Raw genomic sequence first — 17,283 nt, 5'->3', positions numbered from 1 at the left:
TATACCTTAAATGTACTGAATAGCCCGCTGATTTAAATTCCATAAGGTTATGTTTCTTTCTGTTCTGCCCTGTAAACATGATTGTGTTGGTTGAAATGATATTTTCTGTTGATGTGGGAACTTTAACATAAACAATGTATTTTGTAATAGAGAATCCTAAATTATATATCAGACAGTATTTTGATGTATGTTGAATACTTTTATTTATCCCATTTTCTCATAAAAATATTTCAGGACAAAATTCTGGTATACATAAGCTCCAAACAATTACTCTTTACTTTATCAGTGGCTAAAAACTTTTGGAAAAATGGGATATTGAGTAGAAAACTCTTTACTATAGGAATATTATCAACTGTTTAAAAAAATTGGGATATCTTATCTCATTTATGTTATTCTTGTTCATAGGTGCCTTCAAGTATTATAAAATTGCCAGTTATTTCATAATTATATCTTACCACACCCGTAGGTTGAATTTTATTTATTTGGCTATGAAAACAAAGTGGCATAATCATAGATACGCTGTGACTGTCAGAGTTAAAAATGTAATTGTTTTATTTATTTTAAACACTAAAACTTGCTGCAACTAAGCTAGTTTGTGAATGTATCCTCTGCAGAACAAAAATTGCTATCTGTCTTTGCTTTGAACCCTTGTAAACCAACATCTTTTGAAAACCACAAAATTTATGTTGAATCATGTAAAATATGACTAGTTAGAGTGCTATAATGAAATTAAACCCACTATAATTCACTTAAATGCAAACCAGATATTATTTTGCCACATTTTCTTTTTTTATCTTGTGTGCTTCCCAGAAATCTATTAGAGAAAGATTTTAACACAACAAGGATGTTGGATAACATTTTAGTAACTGTAGTATTGTGTTTCTAACTTTATAAACTACCAATTACTGCAGAAATTTCACTCTATTGTTTAAAAGCCTGCATCTAGGATGTTGTCTAACGATGGAAACATTTCATTTACTAAAGTGAGGCCTGATATCTGATTTAGTTATATATAAGTATTTTTGAATAATCTAGATTACAATGGCAACCTGTAGTATTCTTTTTTATTCTACTTTTCACAGAACAAATTGCCTATAAATGTTTGGATCTTGTTAGAGTACTGGATGAAGTAGTAACTTGGATTACTTTCTCATCCACAATATGTATTTAGGAAAGTTTTTTTTAATTATTAGAAAAGCATAAAAACATCTTTTTTTTCTTCTTTTTCTAAATTTTAGATAAAGCAAAGTGGAGACCACTGAGGAAGCAAATGTTCATAAATATAAAATTGAAAATAATTGGACAAATAATTGTGTGACTGCTAACTGACTCAGGTATAATAGGGTTTCTTGCTCAGCTACAACACATATTTATGAAGAACAAGGAATAAGAAAGTGGCCCAAATCCGTGTATATTTTCTCCCTGTGGGCATTGAAGTTTGTGAGGGTCTTTTAAAAAATGCTTTCTCAAGACTTTTAGAAATGTAGAGACAAGTAACCTAATCTCTTTTGGGAAAGACATTGTTTAACTCCAAGATAATAATACAGAATCCTAGAACTGAAAATTACCTCTGTTTCCAGAAATTATTTTATTAAAACCATAATATAATTTCTTTTAAAGACAGTAAAAGACTGCATATCACTTTACATATGTGTTGATGCTCTTGTAATTCTTTTCCAAAATATTTTAACTCTCCTCACATTTGTGTTGCTGTCAAGAACCACCACCTCCGTGGGTAACTGAAGCATTTAGTTACTGGAGGAACGTAATAATATATATATATATATATATATATTTTCAAGATGTTTAGGATCAGTGCAGGTCTTTATAATCCTATAGGTTCCTTTCTTGATTATGTATTAAGCCATCCACAGTCCTTGCTTATAATACTAACTACATCTTTACAAACATTCTCAACTATCTTATAATACCCTGAGGCAACAGTAGAGACCAAGGAGGAGAGCTTCCCAAAAAAGTAGATATGCACATTAAATCGATAACATTGATCTTTGTGCAAAATTCGATGGTTAATTCATGTATACTTTTTGCTCTTTCATCCTCTGTTCTCTCATGCTCGTTTCTCTGATCATTTTATATGTGTTTTGATTTAAAATAATAATAATATATAATATATAAATAATGACTTAAAATTATGAGGTACACATTCTTTTTTTTTTAACATCTTTATTGGGGTATAATTGCTTTACAATGGTGTGTTAGTTTCTGCTTTATAACAAAGGGAATCAGTCATACATAAACATATGTTCCCATATGTCTTCCCTGTTGCATCTCCCTCCCTCCCACCTCCCCATCCCACCCCTCCAGGCTGTCACAAAGCACCGAGCCAATATCCCTGTGCCATGCGGCTGCTTCCCACTAGCTATCTACCTTACTGCGTTTGTTAGTGTGTATATGCCCATGACTCTCTCTCGCCCTGTCACAGCTCACCCTTCCCCCTCCCCATAACCTCAAGTCCGTTCTCTAAGAGGTCTGCGTCTTTATTCCTGCTTTACCCCTAGGTTCTTCATGACATTTTTTTCTTAAATTCCATATATATGTGTTAGCATACGGTATTTGTCTTTTTCTTTCTGACTTACTTCACTCTGTATGACAGACTCTAGGTCTATCCATATGAGGTACACATTCTTACCTTATCCATCCTTAACCTTTTTCCTTTGGCCTAATACAAAGTATTAACCCCATAGACTAGCCATCAACTCAGGGAAATGAGAAGCCAAACATGCCATTTTTACTGATGAGACTACTGAGGAATAGAGATTTGATTGTACGCCTATGGTCGCAGAACTGGTTAGTAGCAAAGTGGAAGCAAAAACTCTTAATGTTTCCACTTCTAGCCATTTCTTTGATGTTATCTTCTTTGTTTTATTTACTATTAGGAAGTATGACTCAACTTTAAAATGCTTATTCTGCCATTTAAACCTCCCCTTCTTTTGTTCTTCCTTGAATGGAGATCAGGCAAATTGATAATAAAAAGACTAAGTACAATAAAGGTAATATTAAATGTCATTTCTGGCTCAGGTAGCAAATATATAGAAAGTGAATAGATCAGGAAATGCATGATAATTTAAAACATTAACATCAAGAACACCTTAATGATAAAATTGAAATAGCATTTCAAGAAATCTTTTATTTCTTCTTATTTTCTGAAGTAGTAGCTTGTTCTGACTTTAATATGTACATATTTATTTACAATGAAAAGTAGTAAAATAACTGAGATTGAACAGACTAACAACTGTTCTCCTAATTACCAATATATTTGATTGTTACTTGCGCTTATGAAATGTGCTACTAAAGGCTTAGAATGTGTAAGATTGTTGCATCTCAATGTCTTAAAATATACAAATATTATCATTATTTTAAATAACTGAAAAAAACATTTGATGTGTTTCTTTTTGGGAGGTTCAATAGTGGATGATTACTAATAAGAATGTGGCAGCATGAACAAACTAAATGTATTGAGTTTTTAGAAATCTTGTAAGTTAATGAAGCTTTTCTAATAAGAAGTGACCTATAGGCCCAGCTGCAATAATTACCACATTTATGTGCATGACAGAGATTACATGATACTTAGCCTAAATTCAGAAAGTGTTTTTCATTTTCTTAAAAAAAAATAGGCAAATGACTCCACTGACCCATTTTCTGAGGTGTGGGAGGCCCACGTGGTCAGTGAAACATTGCAGGGATTTGTGTAAAAGACATATGTGACCACTGGGAGCCACTGGGGGATTAGTTTAGCATGGATTTTGTGAGCAATTTATTCAAGACCTTATTCTCATTCACACAAGACTGTTCAACAGGACACCTTTTATTCTCTGGAATCAAAAGGTGAGTAGCATGTGAATGGTATTTAGTGCTTAGGCAGTCTGTTCCCTGGAAATCCCCTATATCCTACTATTTGATTAATATGGAGGAAAACCATAAAAAACATATGCAAAGACAGTGAATGTTTTTAAAGAGTGGAGGAAACTGGGTCATTCCTGGTCTAATTTAACTCATCTATTTTACAAATTATTTTTCTTCACCTTTTAAGTTTTTGATAAAATGTAAACTAGTGGTTTACATTTTGAAGCTACTAAAGGTCAAATTTCAAAATAATGAATGGTTTAATTGTAGGGCATACATTTCTGTGTCATAATGGGCTACACTGTTCCCTCCATGCTTTTGTTAACTAATCACAGCCATGTTCCCAAGATTTGAATTCTACTCCTTTCCTAGATAACTAGTATGAAAGAGAGAAAACAGACTCGGCCTTGAGCCCTTGTTCATTTATGTTGCTTCCTATTTATTTGTGTTACATTAATAATCAGAAATGTATTTTGCCATAATTTAATGTGCACCTACTCTGTGTTGAACACTCTACAATGAAGATGAGTCAAATATGGTCATTGCCTTCAAAACTCTTAAAGTCTAATAGGAGATAAACATGTAGAAAATTGAAATACAGTGTGATAAAGTCAATTTACAAAGGGCTCAGAGCCTTTTGTATTTTTTGTATCCCAAAATATGGGATATGTATATATGCTTGAGTGAAGGCAGTACCTGGGTAACCTCCATATAGTAGACAATGCTTAAGCCCCCAAACAAAAGACAGTTGGTGGATGGTTCATTCTGGAAAGGGAGAATAGTGTACATGAAGGCACAGAGATATAAAAAAGATTATGGTGTCAGGCAGCAGTTAATGGTTCAGTACAGAATTCATGAGAAAAGTGGTGTAAGAGGAGATGAAAAATTAGTCAGGGTCTTGTCTGTCTCTCTAAGTGACTTTGCATACCACTCTAAGTGTTTTATAATTTATCCTATAGGTGATAGGGTGCTACAAGTGAGTAATTTAAAGCAGATAACCCAAATAGGCATTTGAGAAAGATTTCCTTGATGTCAATGAGCAGGGTAGATGCATGGGGTGGGGTGGGAGGTAAGGGTTGGAGGCCTGTGTGGGCAGGCAGTAAAACTGGTTTAGGAAGCTGTCAACACTGTCTACTAGATCTGTGTCACTAATGCAAAGGCAGTGGGATGGAAGAGGAAATGACAGAATTGAATATTATTTCAGTATAATTAACCCATCTTCGTTTCTTTTCCATAATAGTGTATGGTCCAATATGATTTTAAAGTATCTTTGAATGGAATTCTAGAGTTTCAGGCTATAAGTACATATCTACATTCCCAATTCACAACTCCCTCCCACTGCAAACCAATGTTAGAATGTTAGTATGGTTGCAGATATTAACTATTTTTCCATTACTTGTCACTAGGACAAGGCACTAATATTAGGCAAATGGGTTTGCATGTCCCTACTTGACTCCATTAAGATATCACATATTTTAAACTTTTATACAATTATAAAGATGAAATATTCCTCTGATATCTTTCTTTTTTAAAATATATATATATATTTAAAAATATTTATTTATTTATTTGTCTGTGTCGGGTCTTAGTTGTGGCACGTGGGATCATCATTGCAGCATGCAGTACCTTTAGTTGTGGCATGCGAACTCTTAGCTGCAGCATGTTGGAGCTGGTTCCTTGACCAGGGATCGAACCCACGCCCTCTGCATTGGGAGTGCAGTGTTAGCCACTGGACCACTACTGAAGTCCCAATACCTTTCTTTTTTACCAATCATTCACATCACCTTCTTAAACACTTGGCTTAAAATCCAAATCTAGGATAAATTTATCTCTTCTTTTAGATGCTCTTTACTCTGCATCTCTCAGTATGTAGTATCAAACTTATACAGACATAGAGAATGGACTTGAGGATGCAGGGAGGGGGCAGGGTAAGCTGGGACGAAGGGAGAGAGTGGCATGGACATGACATATATACACTACCAAATGTAAAATGGATAGCTAGTGGGAAGCAGCCACATAGCACAGGGAGATCAGCTTGGTGCTTTGTGTCCACCTAGAGGGATGGGATAAGGAGGGTGGGAGGGAGATGCAAGAGGGGGGAGATATGGGGATATATATATATATATATATCTGATTCACTTTGTTATACAGCAGAAACTAACACACCATTGTAAAGCAATTATACTCCAATAAAGATGTTAAAAAAGAAAAGAAAAAACAACCTTATACTAGTATTGTGCTTATTGATTTGTTGGGTTTTGTTTCTTACTACAGTTGAGATCACAGAATCTAATAATCTGTTCATCACTAACCATCATTTACAGGACCCCCATCTAATGAAATGTATAATTATCTAGATTGAGTTAGATTTGTTTGTAATTACTTTCAAAACTTGCTTTTATTTTATTTTTTCTCTTCAACTGGATTTTAACTTTCCTAAGTTAAAGGGCTAAATTTTCTGTTTCTTTGGAATTCACTACTGGTCATAATACATGTCTCTAAATTTCAATGATTTAGTTTAAAACTAACTTCCTTTTGACTTTCTTGGATTGATAGGCAGTTTTCTAGTAAACCTTCATGGTGTGGAAAGAGCTTCCATAGTACTGCTTTTTGAAGATCTTGAAATGCACAGGTTATTTTTGCTTGCAAACTGGCCAATTCCTTTCTAAGCTTATCTCTTTTAATACTTTCTAAAAACAGCAAATAAAAACAAGGCACAGTATGATTCTGACTCCAACTCTTACTCTTTAGAGTTATAGGCTCAGTGAGCATATGGTTTGCCTTCCAAGTTATAGCAAGCAACAATTTTTTAAAAAGATGTTTTGCCACCGTGTATCATGGGTCTTCATCTTTTCAACCTCCAAATCAGTTACCGTACTGCTCACTGTCTGACTGTTAAAGTAATGAAATTTTAGGTTCTGTTGTGGCAGCTTGCCATTTCAAAGAACTAATTTCTGTTAAATAAGATTTGGTAGCTATGGTAACAGACAAATCCCCAAATATAAGTGGCTTAACATCTATGTAAAGTGAAAAACATAGGTTTCAGATTAGCTGACAGCTTTCATCTAAGTGGTGATTCAGGATTCGGACTCCTTCCATCTTGTGGCTCCTCTGTCTTCAACACATAACTTCTAAAGTCACTGCAGAAAACAACATGGCTGATCACAGTGGGAGGTTTTTATTGGATAGCTTTGGAAGTAGTGACCAACACTGCCACCCCCATTCTATTACCCAGAAATCAGACACAAGATCACACTTAAATTAAGCCAGGAAGGCTGAGAAATGTAGATGTGTGCCAAGAAGAAAGTAATGAGTTTGGTGAACTTACATTAGAATCTGTCACATTGGGAGAATTGTTTTTTTATGACTCAAAAACATCCATTTTATTACCTTCCTTTCTCCCATTTGCTCCATTTTTCCAGCTAAGTACTGCAACAAAATATTTTTTATCTAACATTATATATTAATGATAATGCTTATGCAGTTTTATCAACCCATTTTTAAGGGAAAAATCATAGACTAGATGCATTAAAGTGAAATGTATTTACAGAAATCTGAAACAACCTACTACACAAGAAAATATTTTTTTCTAGCATTTCAGTTTGGGAGTAGCTCAGTTGGTCATATTTCTAGAACCCTCCACATAGTGCTCTACATGGTAGATGTTTAGTAAATGACTATTTCTCCATTACTGAAGATAACATCTTGTGCTGATATCAAAGGACAAAACTGAAAAAAAATGTCTGTTTACATTATATCCATTATTTCAACAAATACATATCGATCACCAGTTATGAGCCAACTATTCTTTTTCTAGGCATGCTCCAAATTGCCTGTGTCAAACATTTAGTATGGCCTGAGAAAGTGAATAGAATTCTCTAACCTTGCTTTATCCATTATAGAGTGGAGATTGCTGTAGAAATTTAAAGAACCTTCACTGAATAGCTGTTTTAAATAGAATTTCTTTTACATCATCTTAGCCTCTAGCACAGTGACTTTAAATATTTAGTGAGCATAAAAATCACTATGAGCACTGTACTAAAATGCATATTCTTGAGTACTGACTACAGAAATTCTGTTCCAGCAGGTCTACTGCAGTGAGGCGGAAATAGCGTTTTTAACAAGCTCACTACATACTATTGCAAAGTGTTCTTAGATGACCCTTTGAGAAAACAACTATAGAATCCTTTAGATACCTTATTTTATCATAATATACTACTGTTTATAAAACAAATGTCATAGCTAATTATTTAAAAATTCTAATTACTTATAATGTTCCCAGCTGAGTCAAGTGATGATTGCAGAGTTTGCTTCACTTGTGCTATTTTATAGTTTACTTTATCTAAATAGATATTAGGCATGTGGGATGGCAGAGGGTGCCTTCATCCATCAGAAGAACACATTTCATGAACTAACTATCCATAATAATTAATAAATAATTATCTCTTTCATTTGAAAAGTTTATTCTTGAATATTTTAGTCACAGGATGGAAGATTGTTAATTTACCTTTTCTACAACTAAAAAAGAAATAAAAAATGCAATAGTTATGGGCTCAAAAGTTTTAAAGATACAAATATAATTAAGGTTAAAATGAATAAAGTTGTTGAAATATATTTCTAGTTTATAGTAAAATAAGCCTTGCTTTTTAATTTATTTTTTAAAAGCATACCATGGGGTTTGGTACTATTAGGTTTGATGTGGTTATCACAGCAGAAACTAAATAGGTAAAATAATCACGATATGAAAACCAAGTCCATCCAGATTCAACTTACAGTTTTAATCATTTTATGTATTGTTCTGGCAAATTGATTTGAATGTATCAAAGATCTGACTTCGAATCATGACAATGTGTGTAAAATTAGCCTATATAAAATTCATGAGCACTTAGATGCTGTATTCTTTTTTTCCTTATGGGATACTACTTTTTTTTCCCTCATTTTAACAAATCCATTTATTATATATTAGTACGTGGTTTCTAAACACCATTCTATACTTAGAAAAACAAAAACAAAACATGGGCTCCTTGGAGACACAGAGAAGTTACTTTCTTGTTGTGTTTACATACTTTTAAAACCACGTAAGTGTATTTAAAAACCTACTCTTGTGTGTTATTCGCCTTTCCATGTCAGACCGTACTGGTGCAGCCAGTTCTGTAAGGGGCTCCACGTTATCAACACACATTCAGGTAGAGTTTTCGCTTTCTCCGATGCTGGCAAAGCTGCAAAGAGTAAACTCATGCAGGTACCTTCACGTGCGTGTGAAGCCTCTCTGTGGAGAGGTTCCCGTGAAAGTTCATGTCTCAGTAGGATCGACCTGAGTCCCTCATGAGTGGGGACTTTGGGCTCCTCTTCATGGCCATCACCCTGTGTGTTTCTTCTGGGTATTTCCCTGTTATGGGAGACTACTTTTAACCATCATCCCTTAGGAACCTCTTTTATTTAGTAACTGCTGATCAATGGTTAATATTAATTTTCCACAATTTTCATTTTAGTTAATGTTTACGGTGCATTTTATATGTGCAGGATTACTTATAATATTTTAAACTTTTTATTATGGAAAGCTTCAAACATATATAAAAATAGAAGAGACTAACGAACTCTAATGTATTCATCATCCAGTTTCAAAGCTTGTCAACTCACCGCAAATCTAGTTTCATCTATAACACTACATGCCACTTTCTTTCTCACTGGATTATTTGAAAGCCAATTCCACATTATACAACGTTCACAATTTAGAAAATTATTCCTAAGTGAAAATCTATTATTTTTCTATGTTTTGAGGAAAGGGACTAGTCAGAGATTATGTAAATGCCTCTATGAAAATGGACTAGCAACATTCTATCATCAGACTAGGCAAGAGTCAAAATCAAATCAGTATTTCATATTGAATGTTTGTTTAGTGAAAGAAGACATGTACTATATTATACAGTATTACAAAAGAATAAAAATTATAGCATAATATAGAACAAAAAGTATAAGAAGTAATCAAAACATAAGCAAATTTCCTCCTAAATGGCAACAGATACTCCTGTTACTGTCTTTTTTAAAAAAGAGGGTTATTTTTTCTCTCCATTCACAACAGCTATGACACCAGCATAGCACCATGTAATCTCATCTGCAGCCATGAATTCAACGAGAATCTAAAGGCAAATGACTCTTAAGGTGATTTCTCTCCTGAAGTTTCTCCTGAGATGACTTTTTTTTTTTTTTTTTTTTTTTTTTTTTTTTTTGCGGTACGCGGGCCTCTCACTGTTGTGGCCTTTCCCGTTGTGGAGCACAGGCTACGGACGCACAAGCTCAGGGGCCATGGCTCACTGTCCCAGCCGCTCCGTGACATGTGAGATTCTCCCGGACTGGGGCACAAACCCGTGTCCCCTGCATTGGCAGGCGGACTCTCAACCACTGCACCACCAGGGAAGCCCCGTGAGATCACACTTTTATTTGCAGTATATCCACTGGCATGTCCCACTTGCATTTCCATATAATGGTTACTAAATCAAATTTACCATCGTCCCTCCAGATTTTACAGTTACTACTACTCAGGATAGATATCTGGTAGTTTCCTAGCCTCTTTTCTTTCTTTCATCTCTCACATTATTTGTTCAACATAATTGATAAATTCTTCATTTAAACATTTTCACAATCTGTCCTGTGATTTCCTTCTTCACTGACATTGCCTTAGTATAACTACTCTTACCTAGATCATGGTGAAACATGCCTAACCAATGTTTTATCTCCAGTATTGATTCCCTTCAATCAGGTTTTCACTCTGCTACTTTAGTGATTTAAAAAATATATATCAGGCAATGTTAGTACTACTAAAAATTATTCAATAAGCTCCTTAGCTTAGCATGTGAGGCCTGGTGTGATCTGGCATTGGCTGCCATCCCAGTCCCATATAAAAGCAATTTCCTTACGGAACACTTCCCTTGCCATACCTAACTACTTTATCATGAATATCTTAATTTTTCTCATCCTCATATCTTTGTATACGTCACTTTCTCTCCAATAAATGTCCTTCTTTATCTGTCTTTCTGCTTCAATTCTCTCCTCAGAGACTTCAGTATTGAGTCATGAACTTTAGTCTTCAGGGAAGAGTTCACACTGCTACAACCACCTCCAATAGCAATTTTAGATTTTTTAGGAAAAAGACAAGTTCTCATCTTGGTGAAAAAACTCAAACACCTCTGACATTGAACATTATTGAACAGTGACAAAATGTAATTTCTCCTTATACAGATATGTTGCTATTGAACTAGTAGAAATGTAATGCCTTTTAAAAATCCACTTTCTTTCAAATAGTTTGACACGTGAAACATTTTCTGAAATTTATGATTTAGCCAAATTTCTTTCACATTGTGAACCTTCTTTTTTTTTTAACATCTTTATTGGGGGAAAATTGCTTTACAACGGTGTGTTAGTTTCTGCTTTATAACAAAGTGAATCAGTTATACGTATACATATGTTCCCATATCTCTTCCCTCTTGCATCTCCCTCCCAACCACCCTCCCTATCCCACCCCTCCAAATGGTCACAAAGCACTGAGCTGATCTCCCTGTGCTATGTGGCTGCTTCCCACTAGCTATCTACCTTACATTTGGTAGTGTATATATGTCCATGCCTCTCTATCACTTTGTCACAGCTCACCGTTCTCCCTCCCCATATCCTCAAGTCCATTCTCTACTAGGTCTGTGTCTTTATTCCTGTCTTACCACAAGGTTCTTTATGACATTTTTTTCTTAAATTCCATATATATGTGTTAGCAAATGGTATTTGTCTTTCTCTTTCTGACTTACTTCATTCTGTGTGGCAGACTCTACGTCTATCCACTTCATTACAAATAGATCAAATTCGTTTCTTTTTATAGCTGAGTAATATTCCATTGTATATATGTGCCACGTCTTCTTTATCCATTCATCCGATGATGGACACGTAGGTTGTTTCGATCTCCAGGCTATTGTAAACAGAGCTTCAATGAAGATTTTGGTACATGACTCTTTTTGAATTATGCTTTTCTTAGGGCATATGCCCAGTAGTGGGATTGCTGGGTCATATGGTAGCTCTATTTGTAGATTTTTAAGGAACTTCCATACTGTTCTCCATAGTGGCTGAACCAATTCACATTCCCACCAGCAGTGCAAGAGTGTTCCCTTTTTTCCGCACCCTCTCCAGCATTTATTGTTTCTAGATTTTTTGATGATGGCCATTCTGACTGGTGTGAGATGATATCTCATTGTAGTTTTGATTTGCATTTCTCTAATGATTAATGATGTTGAGCATTCTTTCATGTGTTTGTTGGCAGTCTGTATATCTTCTTTGGAGAAATGTCTACTTAGGTCTTCTGCCCATTTTTGGATTGGGTTGTTTATTTTGTTGTTATTGAGCTGCGTGAACTGCTTGTAAATTTTGGAAATTAATCCTTTGTCAGTTGCTTCATTAGCAAATATTTTCTCCCATTCTGAGTGTTGTCTTTTGGTCTTGTTTATGGTTTCCTTTGCTGTGCAAAAGCTTTGAAGTTTCATTAGGTCCCATTTGTTTATATTTGTTTTTATTTCCATTTCTCTAGGAGGTAGGTCAAAAAGGATCTTGCTATGATTTATGTCATAGAGTGTTCTGCCTATGTTTTCCTCTAAGAGTTTGATAGTTTCTGGCCTTACATTTAGGTCTTTAATCCATTTTGAGCTTATTTTTGTGTATGGTGTTAGGGAGTGATCTAATCTCATACTTTAACATGTACCTGTCCAGTTTTCCCAGCACCACTTATTGAAGAGGCTGCCCTTTCTCCACTGTACATTCCTGACTCCTTTATCAAAGATAAGGTGTCCATATGTGCATGGGTTTATCTCTGGGATTTCTATACTGTTCCATTGATCTATATTTCTGTTTTTGTGCCAGTACCATACTGTCTTGATTACTGTAGCTTTGTACTACAGTCTGAAGTCAGGGAGCCTGAATTCTCTAGCTCCGCTTTTCGTTCTCAAGACTGCTTTTGCTATTCGGGGTATTTTGTGTTTCCATACAAATTGTGATTTTTTTTGTTCTAGTTCTGTGAGAAATGCCAGTGGTAGTTTGATAGGAATTGCATTGAATCTGTAGATTGCTTTGGGTAGTAGAGTCATCTTCACAATGTTGATTCTTCCAATCCAAGAACATGGTATATCTCTGCATCTATTTGTATCATCTTTAATTTCTTTCATCAGTGTCTTATAATTTTCTGCATACAGGTCTTTTTGTCTCCTTAGGTAGGTTTATTCCTAGATATTTTATTCTTCTTGTTGCAATGGTAAGTGGGAGTGTTTTCTTGATTTCACTTTCAGGTTTTTCATCATTAGTGTATAGGAATGCCAGAAATTTCTGTGCATTAACTTTGTATCCTGCAACTTTACCAAATTCATTGATTAGCTCTAGTAGTTTTCTGGTAGCATCTTAAGGATTCTCTTTGTATAGTATCATGTCATCTGCAAACACTGACAGCTTTACTTCTTCCTTTCCTATTTGGATTCCTTTTCCTTTTCTTCTCTGATTGCTGTGGATAATATTTCCAAAACTATGTTGAATAAGAGTGGTGAGAGTGGACAACCTTGTCTTTTTCCTGATCTTAGTGGAAATGCTTTCAGTTTTTCACCATTGAAGATGATGTTGGCTGTGGATTTGTCATATATGGCCTTTATTATGTTGAGGAAAGTTCCCTCTATGCCTACTTTCTGCAAGATTTTTGTCATAAATGGGTGTTGAATTTTGTCAAAAGCTTTCTCTGCATTTATTGAGATGATCATATGTTTTTTCTCCTTCAATTTGTTAATATGGTTTATCATATTGATTGATTTGTGTATATTGAAGAATGCTTACATTCCTGGAATAAACCCCACCTGTTCATGGTGTATGATCCTTTTAATGTGCTGTTGGATTCTGTGTGCTAGTATTGTGTTGAGGAATTGTGCATCTATGTTCATCAGTGATATTGGCTTGTACTTTTCTTTCTTTGTGATGTCCTTGTCTGGTTTTCGTATCAAGGTGATGGTGGCCTCCTAGAATGAATTTGGGAGTGTTCCTCACTCTGCTATGTTTTGGAAGAGTTTGAGAAGGATAGGTGTTAGATCTTCTATAAATGTTTGACAGAATTCTCCTGTGTGGCCATCTGGTCCTGGGCTTTCGTTTGTTGGAAGATTTTTAATCATAGTTTCAATTTCAGTGCTTCTGATTGGTCTGTTCATATTTTCTATTTCTTCCTGATTCAGTCTTGGCACATTGTGCATTTCTAAGAATTTTTCCATTTCTTCCAGGTTGTCCAGTTTATTGGCATAGTATTGCTTGTAGTAATCTCTCATGATCTTTTATATTTCTGCAGTGTAAGTTGTTATTTCTCCTTTTTCATTTAATTCTATTGATTTGAGTCTTCTCCCTTTTTTCTTGATGAGTCTGGCTAATGGTTTATCAGTCTTGTTTATATTCTCAAAGAACCAGCTTTTAGTTTTATTGATCTTTGCTATCGTTTGCTTCATTTCTTTTACATTTATTTCTGATCTGATTTTTATGATTTCTTTCCTTCTGCTAACTTTGGGTGTTTTTTGTTCTTCTTTCTCTAATTGCTTTAGGTGCAAGGTTATGTTGTTTATTCGAGGTGTTTTCTGTTTCTTAAGGTGGGCTTGTATTGCTTTAAACTTCCGTTTTAGAAGTGCTTTTGCTGTATCCCATAGGTTTTGGGTCATCGTGTCTCCATTGTCATTTATTTTTAGGTATTTTTTGATTTCCTCTTTGATTTCTTCATTGATCACTTCATTATTAAGTAGTGTATTGTTTAGCCTCCATATGTTTGTATTTTTTACAGATCCTTTCCTGTAATTGATATCTAGTCTCATAGCGTTGTGGTTGGAAAAGATACTTGATACAATTTCAATTTTCTTAAATTTACCAAGGCTTGATTTGTTATGTAAGATATGATCTATCCTGGAGAATGTTCCATGAACACTTAAGAAAAATGTGTATTTTTGAATGGAGTGTCCTATAAATATCAATTAAGTCCATCTTGTTTAATGTATCATTTAAAGCTTGTGTTTCCTTATTTATTTTCATTTCAGATAATCTGTCCATTTGTGAAAGTGTGGTGTTAAAGTCCCCTACTGTGATTGTGCTACTGCCGATTTCCCCATTTATGGCTGTTAGTTTTTGCCTTATATATTGAGGTGACCCTATTTTGGGTGTATAAATATTTACAATTGTTATATCTTCTTCTTGGTTCGATCCCTTGATCATTATGTAGTGTCCTTCTTTGTCTCTTCTAATAGTCTTTATTTTAAAGTGTATTTTGTCTGATACGAGAATTGCTACTCCAGCTTTCTTTTGGTTTCCATTTGCATGGAATATCTTTTTCCATCCCCTTACTTTCAATCTGTATGTGTCTCTACGTCTGAAGTGGGTCTCTGGTAGACAGCATTTATATGGGTCTTGTTTTTTGTATCCATTCAGCCAATCTGTGTCTTTTGGTGGGAACATTTAGTCCATTTACATTTAAGGTAATTATCAATGCGTATGTTCCTATTCCCATTTTCTAAACCGTGTTGGGTTTGTTATTGTAGGTCTTTTCCTTCTCTTGTGTTTCTTGCCTAGAGAAGTTCCTTTAGCTGTTGTTGTAAAGCTGGTTTGGTGGTGCTGAACTCTCTCAGCTTTTGCTTGTCGGTAAAGGTTTTAATTTCTCCAACAAATCTGAATGAGATCCTTGCTGGGTAGAGTAATCTTGGTTGCAGGTTTTTCTCCTTCATCACTTTAAGTATGTCCTGCCACTCCCTTATGGCTTACAGAGTTTCTGCAGAAAAATCAGCTGTTAACCTTATGGGGATTCCCTTGTGTGTTATTTGTTGTTTTTCCCTTGCTGCTTTTAGTATGCTTTCTTTGTATTTAATTTTTGACAGTTTGATTAATATGTGTCTTGTCATATTTCTCTCTGGATTTATCCTATATGGGACTCTCTGTGCTTCCTGGACTTGATTAACTATTCTTTTTCCCATATTAGGAAAATTTTCAACTATAATCTCTTCAAATATTTTCTCATTCCCTTTCTTTTTCTCTTCTTCTTTGAGAATTCCTAAAATTCGAATGTTGGTACATTTAATGCTGTCCCAGAGGTCTCTGAGACTGTCCTCAGTTCTTTTCATTATTTTTTCTTTATTCTGCTCTGCAGTAGTTATTTCCATTATTTTATCTTCCAGGTCACGTATCCGTTCTTCTGCCTGAGTTATTCTGCTATTGATCCCATCTAGAGTATTTTTCGTTTCATTTATTGTGTTGTTCATCATTGTTTGTTCCATCTTTATTTCTTCTAGGTCCTTGTTAAATGTTTCTTACATTTTGTCGATTCTATTTCCAAGATTTTGGATATCTTTACTATCATTATTCTGAATTCTTTTTCAGGTAGACTGCCTATTTCCTCTTCATTTGTTAAGTCTGCTGGGTTTTTATCTTGCTCCTTCAACTGTTGTGTGATTTTCTGTCTTCTAATTTTGCTTATCTTACTGTTTTAGGGGTCTCCTTTTTGCAGGCTGCAGGTTTGTAGTTCCCGTTGTTTTTGGTGTCTGTCCCCAGTGGTAAGTTCGGTTCAGTGGTTTGTGTATGCTTCCTGGTGGAGGGGACTAGTGCCTGTGTTCTTGTTTATGAGGCTGGATCTTGTCTATCTGGTGGGCAGATCCACGTCTGGTGGTGTGTTTTGGGGTGTCTGTGGACTTATTATGATTTTAGGCAGCCTTTCTGCTAATGGGTGGTGTTGTGTTCCTGTTTTGCTAGTTGTTTGGCATAGGGTGTCCAGCACTTCAGTTTGCTGGTCGTTGAGTGAAGCTTGGTGCTGGCGTTGAGATGGAGATCTCTGGGAGATTTTTGCAGTTTGATATTATGTGGAGCTGGGAGGTCTCTTGTTGACCAGTGTCCTGAAGTTGGCTCTCCCACCTCAGAGGCACAGCACTGACTCCTGGCTGCAGCACCAAGAGACTTTCATCCACTCAGCTCAGATTAAAAGGGAGAAAAAGTAGAGAGAAAGAATTAGTAGAAGTTGGAAGAAAGAAAGAAAGCAATAACGAAAGAAAGAAAGAAAGAAAGAAAGAAAGAAAGAAAGAAAGAAAGAAAGGAAGGAAGGAAGGAAGGAAGGAAGGAAGAAGGAAAGAAGAAAAGAAGGAAAGAAGGAAAGAAAGAATGAAAGGAGGGAGGGACAGAGGGAGGCAGGGATGGAGGGAGGAAGGAAGGAAGGAGGGAGGGAAGGAAAGAAAAAAGAAAGGAAGAAGATAAAGTAAAATCAAATAAAGTAAAATATAATAAATTTATTAAATTAAAAAAATAATTAGTAAGAAAAAATAATTTAAAAAAACGGAAAGATAGAACCTTAGGACGAATGGTGGAAGCAAAGCTATACAGACAAAATCTCATACAGAAGCA

This window comes from Stenella coeruleoalba, assembly GCF_951394435.1.
Source record: "Stenella coeruleoalba genome assembly, chromosome: X".
Lineage (NCBI taxonomy): Eukaryota > Metazoa > Chordata > Mammalia > Artiodactyla > Delphinidae > Stenella > Stenella coeruleoalba.
The sequence above is the reverse complement of the archived record's forward strand: the minus strand, read 5'-3'. Positions refer to the sequence as shown.